The sequence below is a fragment of the Mauremys reevesii genome, linkage group 10 (genome assembly GCF_016161935.1).
Source record: "Mauremys reevesii isolate NIE-2019 linkage group 10, ASM1616193v1, whole genome shotgun sequence".
In the NCBI taxonomy this organism is placed as follows: domain Eukaryota; kingdom Metazoa; phylum Chordata; order Testudines; family Geoemydidae; genus Mauremys; species Mauremys reevesii.
The window spans coordinates 18,340,164-18,353,891 of NC_052632.1; the positions used below are offsets into that span (position 1 = coordinate 18,340,164).

General features: G+C 45.0%; 1 protein-coding gene across 2 annotated transcripts in view; it reads right to left on the reverse strand.

The window, feature by feature from the left end:
• The window catches only part of PDE8A (phosphodiesterase 8A), a 255,093-nt gene that overhangs the window by 186,901 nt on the left and 54,464 nt on the right, over nt 1-13,728 (reverse strand). The gene's annotated exons all lie outside the window — the stretch shown is intronic.

Below are 13,728 nucleotides of genomic sequence, written 5' to 3' on the forward strand. Positions count from 1 at the left end.
CAGATTGCAAGCTGTTAACAGAGCCCTAGCACATGAACATTTCACCCTCTCAGGCATGTCAGGTTAGCTCTTGCCAACCCTCAATTTTTTCAGCATTGATTCCCCAAAGTGCTGTGCACTAGCTGAGATAAATCCTGAAGGTTGATATTAGTTTGGGGAGAACCAGCGCCATAGTTCAAGCCCCAGACCTGCACAAAAAAAGTTAGACAAAATCACCCGATTCTTCAATGAGTGGGTGTTTATAGGGAGGTAGTATCTCAGGAATCCTTTGCTCAGAGGACCTCAAATTTGGACCACTAACCCTATCCTGTATCCCCAAGAGGCACAGCAAACTTCAAGACAATCCAAATCAGCATGTGTATTTCAGAGCACTTAGGACAGCCATCTTTAAATAGTAGGAGATTTAGTGAGTATAGTGGAGCGGTAGCTCTGCTATAATGAAAAACAAAATGTGTGTCCAAGTGGTGACCATAACAGCAAAAATATTAATTCAATCAAAACATATATTTATGTAAGTAACAACATACGATTGTGTGTAGGTGGTTATAACAGAAACAGATGGGTTACGAGGCACAAAGCTGATGGCCAACACTTTGAAGAAGTGTGGCTTTCCAGTATAACCACATTACTTGCATTGTTAAATAGCTGTTATTTATTTATTGGTGCTGGACGTACATCTATGGAGAATGAAGTTCTCTCTTTTTTCCTTACAGATCAGGTTCAAGCATTGGCAATGGTAGCATAAGCTTCTTCCACACCATTGATCTCTGACCTCTTAGGGCCAGATGATCTGTCTCCATGCTCCTGCTCTGGAAGTTACAGAGAGAATAAGTACAGAAATCCATGGTGTCATTTTTCTAACTATATTCACTTTAAAGTTAAAAATCTTAAATTTTTTTAACATGAAAAATAGATCTTTGCTTTCCCTTTTTTTAGTTGCCAGCAGAAAAATGCTTCTGAATTGATAGCTTGGCCTGTCCAAATCAGATAAATATAGGTAGGGCCCTGTGAAATCTGGTCACCTATACTATACAGATTTCATGAAGAGACCAGCATCACGGACTATGAAATCTGGTCTCCCCCTGTGAAATCTGGTCTTTTGTGTGATTTTACCCTATACTATACAGATTTCATGGGAGAGACCAGCATTTCTCAAATTAGGGGTCCTGACCCAAAAGGTGGTTGGGGGGGTGGTTGTTGCAAGGTTATTTTAGGGGGGGGGTTACAGTATTGCCACCCTTACTTCTGCACTGCCATCAGAGCTGGGCGGCCAGAGAGCGGCAGCTGTTGCCCAGGCACCCAGCTCTGAAGGCGGCGCCCCACCAGCAGCAGCACAGAAGGGTGGCAATACCATACCATGCCATCCTTACTTCTGCACTGCTGCCGATGGCGGCTCTCCCTTCAGAGCTGGGCTCCTGGCCAGCAGCCACCACTCTCCAGCTGCCCAGCTCTGAAGGCAGTGCCACTGCCAGTTGTAGCGAAGAACTAAGGGTAGCAGTACCACAACACCCCCCCGCACACACAATAACCTTGCGATCCCCACACAACTGCTTTTTGGGTCAGGACCCCTACAATTACAGCACCATGAACATTCAGATTTAAATAGCTGAAATCATGAAATTTATGATTTTTAAAATCCTATGACCGTGAAATTGACCAAAATGGACCATGAATTTGATAGGGCCCTAAACATGGGGGCGGGGAATCATTTAGACGGACAATGATAGAATATCAGACTTTATATACACAGACACAAATGGACACACACAGAAGCACAGCAGCATCCCACTTTCTCAAAAGCTTTTCCCACCATGGCACTACATAGCTTAAAAAAAACAAAACAAAAAAAACAGGTATTTTTAAGTCTGTCACGTTAATGCCCAATCCTAAAAGCCCTTCAAACAAGAATTCTCTTTGCTTTCAATAGGAGTTTGGGATGCCATGGAATACATGATTAAGCCCTTAATCTTTTAAAAGTGAGTGGAAAAACACTACTGAGGCAGCGCTGCACTAATGAAAATCCAATTAAGAGGGGAAATTTTTTTTTAAACAAAAGACATTGGCCTGGGCATTGGTTTTCAGGCACTTGTTACTTGTGACCATGTCATGTTTCCCGTTTTTATTTTAAAAACGGCCGCTGATATATTAGAAATAGCATTCCCTGCTGTTCCCAGAGTATTATGATATTGTACTAGACCCAGCAATGACAGTTGTTAAAGCTGTTCTTGTGTAAATTAAGAATTTCTGTTTTGAATTGCAAAGCTTTTTAAAATACAAAGCTATTCAAGATTTAGAATCTGCAACAATCTCGGTAAAAAATTCAAAATTGTATGAACTAGCGTGTTATAGCACAGCTATTTCACCTTGTGCCATAGTGGTTTTGTTTTGGAAGGGGAGGGGCTTGTTTTTGTTTACTTGCTGCAGTGCAGTTGAGGAAACTATAGACCTTGCTATTTAAGAAAGAATGGAAGAGTGCAAAAGAGCAGAGGAAAATATATTGTAGGCACTGACAAATGGACTGGGGGAAAGTATAAGGTCTGTATAGACTCGGTAAATGAGGAGTCAGGAGAGATTGTTCTGTTGAGAGAACTCAGAGGTTCACTAGTTTTAAAGGATGAGAGGCGAAGGAGGCAGGTTGTTTACAGAGAACAAAGTTGAATTTAACGAGGGAGGGAGTGATCATGGATTGCAGAGTACAAGAGAGGGCAATGGAGGAACTTGAAATGATTAAGTGAACAGTTTGACCCCTGGATGAGTGGGAGCTGTAACACATTCCAAATCATTTACAGAATATACATGTAGGCTTACAATTTAAAAGTACAATTACATTTCAAAACATTAAAATCAGGGGTTTTTGATACCTATGTATCAAGTCTTGATTTTTCTTCCCTGTTCTCTGTCAGCTTCCTAGCCATCTCTAAATTTACTTTAGATTGACACCCCCCCATGATATTTGCAAAAGATTACACTACCTTATACCACCCTACTCTAATCTACCTCTGTTCCTCAGGTTGCATTCCTGCATACCTCAGGGTAGAAGTATTCTACAATAGGGGAGTGGGAGGTGACCTGAAACAGTGGTGGAAACTGCCAGAGAAGACTGGGTTTTGCCCTCTGCTCAGAGAATGATCTCCTAAAAACACCCCCTCCCCACCCTCCAATAAAAGAAACTGTAGATCTTTGCATCTCATAACTCCTCTAGGGCCTTAAACATTGAACGCACCCCGATTTGAAAGTCTGGCCTGCAGGCTCACTAGTTGCTGCTGCAAGATTCACACAATTCTCTCTACTGCTAGAGAATCCAAGGCGGCTACAGAAGAGAGAGATGATCAGCAATTTTCAAACTTTAGTACCTAGAGTCCTATATCTAAAACATAAAAATACTTGGTGTATGCACTACCTTCATCAGTTTAATTGGTGCAGTTAGAATGGATTCTTGATGCAATATAGTTTACACAGTACACTCATCAAACCACAAAATGATCATTGGGATGGAGACACCTGATTCTATGAGCACAGCTAGACAAGGTCACCCCTTCTTTCCCCTCACCACCTCTTCTACTCCCCACCAAATTTATCAGTCTCGCCTACCTCTCTTCTCTAGCATCCTCACTCACCCCAGTCTCTGCTCAGTGCCATCTCTTCTCCTCTTTTCCCTCCTTCAAAACCCCTTCACTCTCCATAGTTCTCTGCCTTCTTTTCTCTCTTGCCTCCAGATTTTCTGAGTCCTTCTTCTCCCAAACCCTCCCTTTCCTCAGACATTTCACCCTCTTTCCAGATTTCAGTCTCTCCTGCTTCTCCCCAAACCCTTTCCTCAGAATTCCTCTCTCCCCCTCTCACTCCTCCAAAACCCTCTTCCAGCACTTGTTTTCCCTCCCCCTTTACTCCCCCAAGCTCCTGACTCACTCCTCCTGCTGTGCCAACCCCATTCTCTGCTCCTTTGTCCCCTGGGAATCCCCTAGTCATCCCTCTTCTCTGTGCTCTTCCAAAGCCCCACCCCCATCCATCCCGTTCTGCATCCTCCACTATTCCTCTGCCCCAGGGCCTCTCTAAAGCTTACATCCACGTCCCCCTTGTCCATCTCTGACCAAGTCCCCATTCCTCCTCTCTGCCTTTTGTGGAAACCCTCATGCCACAGGCCAGCACCAGTGCTGTGAAAACCAACCCTGACTTGGAGCCCTGATCGGTTACGGGGTGGGAAGGAGGAGGAGGAGCAGGTCTCTCCACTCTGCAGCCTTTGTTGGCTCTGGAAACCACTTGGCCTGGGGTGCAGTTAGGTTTGCCAGCCCTCCAGGATTGGCCTGAAGTCTCACAGAATCGGCATCAATTTCCCAGTGACTATTGAAAGCAATCTGGGAAATTTTAATAGGATATTTTAAGAAAATGACATTACATCATGTTGGGGGGCAGGAAATCTCCTGGAATAGCTTCCGTCAGAGTTGGCAACCGTAGGTGCAGGCTGCACTTGCTGAGACACAGCAGGCCTCAGTGGAACTAGTATTCAGGGGAGGGAGATAGGCCCAGGGAGCAGTGTGAAGGTGTGCTCACTATGAGCTTTCACCACATATAAGAACTGGCCACCACCCAAAGGGAAGGAGGTGGCTGAAGCTAGAGTTGAGGGATAGAGGCTGAAGGGGCAGTTGAGACCATGTCACCAATGGAGCTACGGTTCCTTGTCACCATCCTGAGACTATGTTTTACTCCCATTAACTCTCTTTCCAGTGAGTGCATAGAATAGCTCTGTGCACTGACCTGATTCTGGTGTGAATTCCTGCCTCCCCAGGGTCTGGAACAGCCTAGCAAAGAGGAGCCCCCACCACATTCAAGGTCCTGCTGTCTTCCCTCTGTCTTCCGGATTACCTCCCCTCCCAGGAGGATCAGCTACTGGAGGCCAGCAACTAGATCTCCACATACCTATCCCTGCCAGTTCCAGAAAGACGACCCAGGTACAGCCTCCTGCCTGCCCAGCTGCTGGCCAGAGCATTCCCTAGAGATAGGAAGCTGCACTGCAGATGCCTCCTTTCTACCTAACTACTCAGCTCAACTGCTGATCAGCAGCACCAAGGAGGAGAGTTTTGAGGCTGCTGCTGCCCAAAGCAGCCTCCGACTGCTCTCTTTGCCTAGCCCAGTGATTCTCAACCTATTTACCATTGTGGGCACAATGGTATGTGTTATGTGGACTGCATCCACACAATATATATACTACCTGTATGGCCCCGAGGATGTCACATGGTCCACAGCTGGGTGCTGATTGGGCTGCAAGAGAGCCATGGGTTGAGAGCCACTGGCCTAGCCTAGCCCTAGCCCTAGCCCTCTCCTTCAGCCAGCCAAACTTTTGTGGGGAGGGGAAAGACCAAAGTCAATGTTGTTTCCCCCCTGCCCACCGCCAACTTCTACAATTACAACAGTGTTTCAAAGGCAGCTTTGTTTATATTGCTCCATGATTCCATGCAGCCACTTATGATCAAGGAGGATTAATTCTCTGTTCCTGTTGGTGAGTTTCCCCAGCTCTCCTCCTATTGACTCTATACCAACCTGTCTTTAATTCAGTATGCGGAGCCCCTCACGGGCCTGTCCTTTCTGCATGACTGGGCATGTTTTGATTTATGGAGCCAAATATCAAAGATTTTCCCCTCCCGCTCCCAGTAAACCAGCCTCACTACTCTGACTGCGGCCCAGGCACCAGGTGGGCTACATGCACCGCAATTTAAGACCCTCTGTCCTAGGAAGCTAGGGTTACATTTTATAGCTGCTTTTGATTTATCCATTTTTGGCCACATTAGTTCTGTTCCTTTAATGTTTATAAAAGGGAATTTTATATATACACCATTATGTTGGGTTACCCTGATTATTGTAAATCAATTTTTACAAACAGGGCCCCGAGGCAAATTGGCCCAGCTTGGAGCGATGCAAAATTAAAGCGGGACAGAAAGGAATCAGAGACACACTCGGTGGCAACAGAAATGGATGTAGGTAACATGTCAATTAAGAAACTCCAAAGCTGTCCAAAACTACTTTTAAGGACGGGATTGGTGCTTGTGGGACAGTGGTCCCTCGTCAGTTGCTGAAGTTACTGATTAAGGGCCAGATCCTTCCAACCTTACTTATGCTGAGTAGTAACTTACTATGAACATAGGAGCACTAATCCCATTTACTTTCAATGGGACTTGTGCACCCATGTCACTTAGACAATTTGAAAATCCCACCCTATGTGCATACGTGAGAGTAAAGATGGCAGGATTAGGCCGTAAGTGAATACTTATTAACCAGCGCGCGCCCCCTTCCGCCCCCTCCTGGTCCCCTCTCCCGCTCTCCGTTGAGCTCTCCCACTCCGCCCGGGCGGGGGCGACGGACCTGCGTCGCCGCCCGCGGAGGAGCTCAGCCGAGCCGGGAAACGGGACCCCCGCGTGTAACCAATGACCAGATTCTGAGGTGAATTGCCTAACTTTGGGCCAGATTCTTATACGCTTACTCACAGTTCACAGCTTCTTACTCAAATAGTCCCATTGATTTTAGGACTTCTTGTGGAATAAGGCACTACCCTTACTCATGTTGACTATCAGAAGCTGTGCCATTTAATTAAATGGGTATTGTTCCAGGAGAGGTGTATCCTACCATCAAACAGATAAGTCAGAGACAATTGAGCTAGCGTTGTTCATATTAAAAAAAAAAAGTCCAAATAATGTTTCAGTTCCAGGTATTTCTTTCAGTGGAATCACGCTTTGCTAGTAAACTCCATTTGTGATTCATATGATTATTCACATTTTATTCCAAATACTATAGCTGCCGCCAGGGAAGTTACTCTCTCTGCCACTGGACTGCACTTTTCTCCATGTGCTGACAGCTGTAAAGAGAAATTTACAAGAATCCTGACCTCTCAAGTACCATGGCAGAGCACTCACAGATCATGATTCTTGTTAATTTCCTCTCACAGCTGTCAGCACATGGAGCCGAGCAACAGGAAGAGCAACACAAGAACTGCAAGAGAAGAGGACAGGTTGGGCGAGGGATAAGGAGAGTACACGTTCAGATTAGGTGGAGGTGCAAGATCATATAAAAAGTGTGATGGAGAGAATCTCCATTTTTATAGCTCTCTCAGGGTGTGTGTGAAGTCAGTCTTCTGATTATAGATGAGATGCAGGAGGTAACCACATCTCTGTCCACATTGGCACCACTCCTCCAAACCAGGCTAGCTAAACTGGTTCTCAAGTAAGGGTCTGTCACATTAAGCAGAATAGTGTGTGGCAAGTCTTTTTAAATATAGTTGTAGTTAGCACAGTTTGATGCTCCAGTGGTTTTCAAGGCTTTGTAATATACAGCCATGTTAGCCAAAATTATCGTCAAGAATTCCCCATCACTGTGGTTTGGGAAGAACAGAATTCAAAAGTGGTTTTCATCCTTAGTGTGGACAGACTTAAAAATAAGTTTGGGTGTTTCTTAAAAAACCCAGGCGGTGTTGGCTAGGAAGGCTCATCCCAGCCCCACCCCAATATTTACACATGCTTGCAATTCCCATCTTCCAGGGTCATGGAGCAAGCACATTCACTCCTTCATCCCCAGGAGGTTATGCAGAGGTTCAGGGGGGAGCATAGATCCTGCTCCTTTGCTCAGAGCAGAGGGCAGCTTCCTTCTCTCTCCCTGGCTGAGGTAAACAGTGCTTCTGCACACATCCCTCTCCTGTTTGGTTGGCATGGTGAGAGCTCCCTCTCCTGCTTCAGCATACTTTAACCACTGAGGCTAGGGCAACGCCAATCACAGCAGTGCCTCCCTGGGCTGGGTACAGAAAGCAGCAAATTATGCCTCAATCCAGGCTTAGACAGAAACAGGCGCCTGCAGAAACTGGCTGCAGCGTGACCAAGAAGTGAGGGGCTGAGCTGAGTGAGGCACTGAAAAGAAGCAGCTACTGCTTTCTCCCATGGTGAGGTCCAAAGAGAGGACCCGATATAGTGAGGTGCTGGGCTCCCAAGGGTGCCAGTGAGAGTAGAGTACCTAGCACCTCCAAAAGCTGGGCTCTTGGTGCTCTGATATTGCTTTATAGTGAGGCTTGGCAGAATCGGAGTTTTATTTCTTTATCATCTCAACATATAACATCAAATGTTTATTTTTAAGCATTTTTTTCCAATTTTTAATCACTAGGTTTTCACAGTGGTCAGAGATTAGGGGGGGATATCACCCAATAATTATTTATTGGGTGTTCAGATTCAAGACCTAACTGTTAAAACACAAATTGTCAGAATATACAAAGTAAATATCCTTAATCAAACTCTAAAGTTCTCAAGCAGCATTTTTCCTATGTTGCCTATCTGTAAGTTTCAGTTATCAATGGAAATAGTCTTTCATAGGTTTGTGGATGTAAATAGAAAAATAGATATTTACTGATAAAAGTCTGATTCTTCCAAGCCTATTTATAGTTCAGACTTGGCAGTTCTAGTTCTCAGTGAAGAATTCCTCGTGCTGCATCTGTGTCGGTAGTTCCTGTTATAAACACAGGGAAAGTCACAGTAGAAACAGGACATTACCCATATGCTGACAACAAGGTTAAAACCCTGGGCTGTTCAAGGTTTTAGACCAGACACAACTTTTAACGGCCTTGTAAGCAGATGAAGGGAATACAGTTACTGGGACCCCTGAATCATTTATTTACTGCTGGTGGGGCACATATGAAAGTTGCTATGGAATTTAGCCAGTGGAATTAACATACTGTGCATGCACATTAAGGTATATCATATTCCTTTCTGATGTCAGAGCACTTATCTCACCTTCCCACAAAAGCTCACATAAGTGACAATTTGCTTTTTAATTGCATGCAGGAGCGCCGCCAGCTTTTTTGCCGCCCTAGGTAGCGGAAGGTCCCGCCCCCGAAATGCCGCCCCCGACAGAGGCGGCAGAAGGTCCCGCCCCCGAAATGCCACCCCTGACAGAGGTGGCGGAAGGTCCCGCCCCGAAATGCTGCTCCCGACAGAGGCGGCGGAAGGTCCGGTCCGCGCAGTCACTGCCCCCCAAATGTTAGCGCCCTAGGAGACTGCCTAGGTCGCCTAATGGGTTGCGCCGGCCCTGATTTCATGACATGGTTTTTAAAAAGTAAATTCAGAATAATATATCTGATGGGTCAACCTGTAATGATAGGTTACACAACTAAACTAAATACCGTTGCCAGCTCTTTAAAGGATACCTTTAAAACAGAAAAATGATTGCTGGGAACAGTAATAGAAAGTGATACATACACACAAAGGGGAAATTTATGGTGGCCATGGGAAACAAATGTGAGCTTCCTGACTTCTGAGAATGTAAAGTTTCAAACAATTATTCCATTACAAAGTATTTTTACACTTAACATCCTCACAGCGCAGTTACCTGCTTAATTCACACACACATGCACACGTTCTCTCTCTCTCTCATTTTAAGAGATTATTGGCAGAGAGGAGTATGCTGCCAGGAGGAAGCAAAATTAAGTGAACGCAACTTTTAAGGGACGACAGTTCTTATTTAACAAGCTTTGCTGCAAGGGGATGGCAGTGACCTCACAGGCCGGGTGCTCTGACATCCCCCCCATCCTCTGATCCTTTTGAATCAGGAGGCTACATCTGTTAGCCCCTAGGGTTGCCAGCACTGTAATTCAAAAATATGGGAGAAACCCAGAGGTTCAGGGGCCACTTAGGTATGATGGAGGGATGGCTGGGCCAAAACTGAGTGGCAGTGCAACCCTGTGCACCAGGTCAAGTTGCCAACCAGAGGTACTACCCTGGTTGAAATATGGGAGGAAAGGTGTCCTCTACTGATTTAGTATGGGACAGATACTATTTTACTTAAATAAGGGATGTCCCTTATAATACAGGACCATTGGCAACCCTACTAGCCCCCTTTAAGGAGAGTCAGAGCTAGGAACTAGTACTGCATAGGTGTTTCCTGGCCATGCCTCCTGTACTTGCAGAAGGAAGGAGGGTGGCATAGGAACCTGGCACTACATCTTCAGAGAAACATGAATGTTCTATAGCCAGCACCTGCAGGTGGCACAGTGAAAAACAGTATCCCTGCACCCAATAGCAGAGCTGGTCCAACACAATTTCTAGGTCTCACCTCTTCCCAGTATAAAGAAACACCATGATGGTGGTTCTGGTGGCATGTGGGGAGGGAGGCCAAGAGATGGAGAGTTAAATATTCCTCTGATGTACTGGAAGTTCAAAGAACAGCATGTGGCACTGTGCTAAGTCAGTAGAAGCTGAAAAAATAAAGCTCTTTATAAATAATACCAGTGAAACTGACCGATCTAGTTTCACTATGAAACTAGAAAGTAAACAGAATAAATGGGGAATGGAATATACTTGTTAAGGTTTGGTTAATCATCACACATAAAGACTATACTCATGGCAGTGGTGCCCTCTGCATTTTGAAATTCCACATTAAGTATTTGCATCGTGGTGGTACAGGACCTCCAGCTGTCCAGGAAGGGGCAGATTTTCAAAAGAGCTCAGCTTCCATTTGGACACCAAGTGGCCAGATTTTCCAAGAGCTCAATGCATTGGGTGCTGAGCACCTAAGAATCTGGCCATAAAAAAGGTCACAATGGGCGTTGCTGGGCACTGAGCACTTGGAATCTGGCCCTAAGGGACTAGCCAGTTTAAAAAAAGAGATGGCTATATATTGCTACAGATTTCTATTGGTTTACTTGGAAGAAGCCTGCTGGGCATTTTTAAGAAGTGCTAGCACATAACATCCTTATTAAAATGCTCAGAATAATGTCCTTAACAAGGCCTTCTCCCAGCACAGCAGTGCTTGCTTTCCAGAGGGATAGGAAATCCCTGTCGAGTTAGTCAGCTTTCACTGGGGACAAAGTACAGGTGGGGGAGAAAAAAGCTGGCAAGAGTCAACTGCCTAAATGAATCCTACCCAGAGCAGGTTGAACTTGTACATAAAACAGTTACGCAAGAAGCTCTTGCAGGGCTTGTTACGCCACACAGTCACAAAGAATAATCTCCTGGTGTGGTGCTGACAGGCTATACACTAACCTCTAATTTTTTGCCAATAAAGCCAGATTTGCAGGCAGCGGGACACAATACTATGACCCGCTGCAATGATCTGCACCACTGCCTTTCAGTAGCCTGGAGCCAATCTCTGATTTTCGTTCCCCCGCAATAACAAAATAGCTATTGAGCTACTGAATATTAGATTGTGTTCTATGCTTAAATATATAACCCACCTCCTATAGGGCCAGATCTTGCCAACCTGACTCGTTTATTTCATAAGCAGTCCCAAGGGAGGAAGATACTATTCATCAGGAATTTGGGGGGCAGAACTCTTCCTGGGCCTGATGCTCACATCCACTTGCACTGGCAGACAGGGCAAAAGCAGATGCAAATTGGATGGGGGTTGCATGAGTTACAAAGCATAGGTCTGTCGCATGCTTCTTCCTGCCCTGAGCCTCCTTAAGCCCTCTTCAGGGTTAGGGCTCAGAAATTAAGAGCAGATATGTTAGCCTCTACCTGCATCATTGGGGCTCACAAGACAATTCCATACCGAAGAGCCATGGAAGTTAATGTTGGGAGGACCAGCACCCCCACCCACTACAGGAGTAACTCTCAGTGGTGTGTTGCCATGTGCAGCCATGCTGGGCTGACTTCACGAGAAGGGCTGAGTACATCAGGAATGCTGGAGAGGGCCCCACGTGTTAATATGATAAATGTACTTAAAATAATTGCTCAAACGAGACACCCAAAAAGTGAAACAATTCCACACTAAACCACAACAACCAGCTCACATGTTGCTCTGGATCTCCCCAAAGGGGGAGCCCCCCGATACCGGCACTCCCCTGTCCATCAAGGTAAGGCTTTCCAGGAAGCTGTATGAGACAAACACTGGGAAATTCCTGGCTTTGCCTGAGGGTTTTCCTTACAGAGGATTTTCACCACTTCTGTGACAGGAGGACGTGAACCTGCCACATTTGCATATAACGCATAACATTTCCACCGGCTCCACCAACCCCTAGCACAAGAGAGACAATCCAGCTCTCTAGATTTAGCAGGACTTTTAGGCAATATATAACTCAGTAACAAGGAACCCAAACTTGATTTTCCTGCATACCCTAAGTTTTCATAGTCTTCAATGGAAGGATATAGCATCAGGCCTCATTCCTGCACAAGATTTCCACTTCTCTTTTTAAAAATGACTTTTTTCCTCAGCCTTTTGCCACAACCCAAGAGGACGTTACCCATAAGCTGGTAAGAGACTTCAAATAGCTGGAGTAATCTTCCAATAGAAACGATAACCCTAATTGTGTGGTAAAGATTTCTCTTTACCAAAAAAACCCCAAACAAAACAAATAAAAAAAACCCAACCCCCGCCCCCCCACAACCCCCCCCCCAAAACCCTCAACCAAACAAAAAGCAAGAAAACCAAACCCCACTCCTCACAGCATCTGTATGCAGGTTTTTTATCAGTATTAGGCTTTATAGATATATATATAAATAGGCATGAAAGGACTGTTTAGAAACACTGTACTAGGAAATACCTATTATAGCTATGTATATACAGACAACAGGCTTACAGTGTAGTTGAAATATACCAACTTTGTCCATAAAGGACTATTAAAAAAAATTGGAGAGAGGGATGGAAAGAGAGAGGGGAAGAAATGTACATTTTCTTCAACAGGTACAAAATGTGCTGTGCACATATAAATTAAAAAAAAGATACTAACCTATAGCAGTAGTTCAAAGATAAGCATCTCTAAGAGAGTTACATGCAACATTACATACCCTGATAAAGACCTCTCTCTCACACACATGGCTAGAATCCTCATTTCTATCAACTTTTTATAGCACATCATTCCCATGCTGGCACACTGCACTGATTGCGACTTAAATCTTCTAGTGTTGTGGGAGGAAGAAATTGTCGCTGAAAACTGACTTCGTGAGATGTAAATGACCTTGCACCATGATTAGCTCCCATCTTGCGTCAGGATTTTCTTCAGTAGTCAGTGAAACTCCACTTGTGCACAGGGATCTATGAGGCCAGACAGGACTCCAAACAGGTGCAAAGGTCTGCACTGGCAGATCCCAGTGCAGGATTGAGACCTCAGGACTTGCTTCTGCAAGTGTAGGGCTGGTCTACACTGCGGGGGGCGGGAATCGATCTAAGATACACAACTTCAGCTCCGTGAATAGCGTAGCTGAAGTCAAAGTATCTTAGATCGATTTACCTCTCGTCCTCACGGTGTGGGATTGACGTCTGCGGCTCCCCGTCGACTCCGCTACCGCCGTTCGCACTGGTGGAGTTCCGGAGTCGACGGGAGCGCGTTCGGGGATCGATATATCGTGTCTAGATGAGATGCGATATATCGATCCCCGAGAAATCGATTGCTACCCGCCAATATGGCGGGTAGTCTAGACATACCCTTACTCTCATGAACATTAACAGAGTGGAGGGTGCTCATTATCTCACGGGGGTTCCCAGCAATTTGCAGGATCAAGTCCTCCCTAATTTACACATTTTTAGAGTTGGTTAAACAGAAGGACATTGCTTCATAAAAGTGTTTTCCATTTAAAAAAAAAAACTATTTTTTCCTAATCAGCTCTATTTTTTTACTCTTTTTAAAGCCTTACACACCAAATAATCCCACCCATTTTGTATTAGTTCCCAGTTTTCTAGGGGATGTTGTACCCATGTTTATAAATGCATCAGGAAACAAAGTTGAGAAATGTAAACATCTGAATATTTTTGGGGTTAAAAACTCAG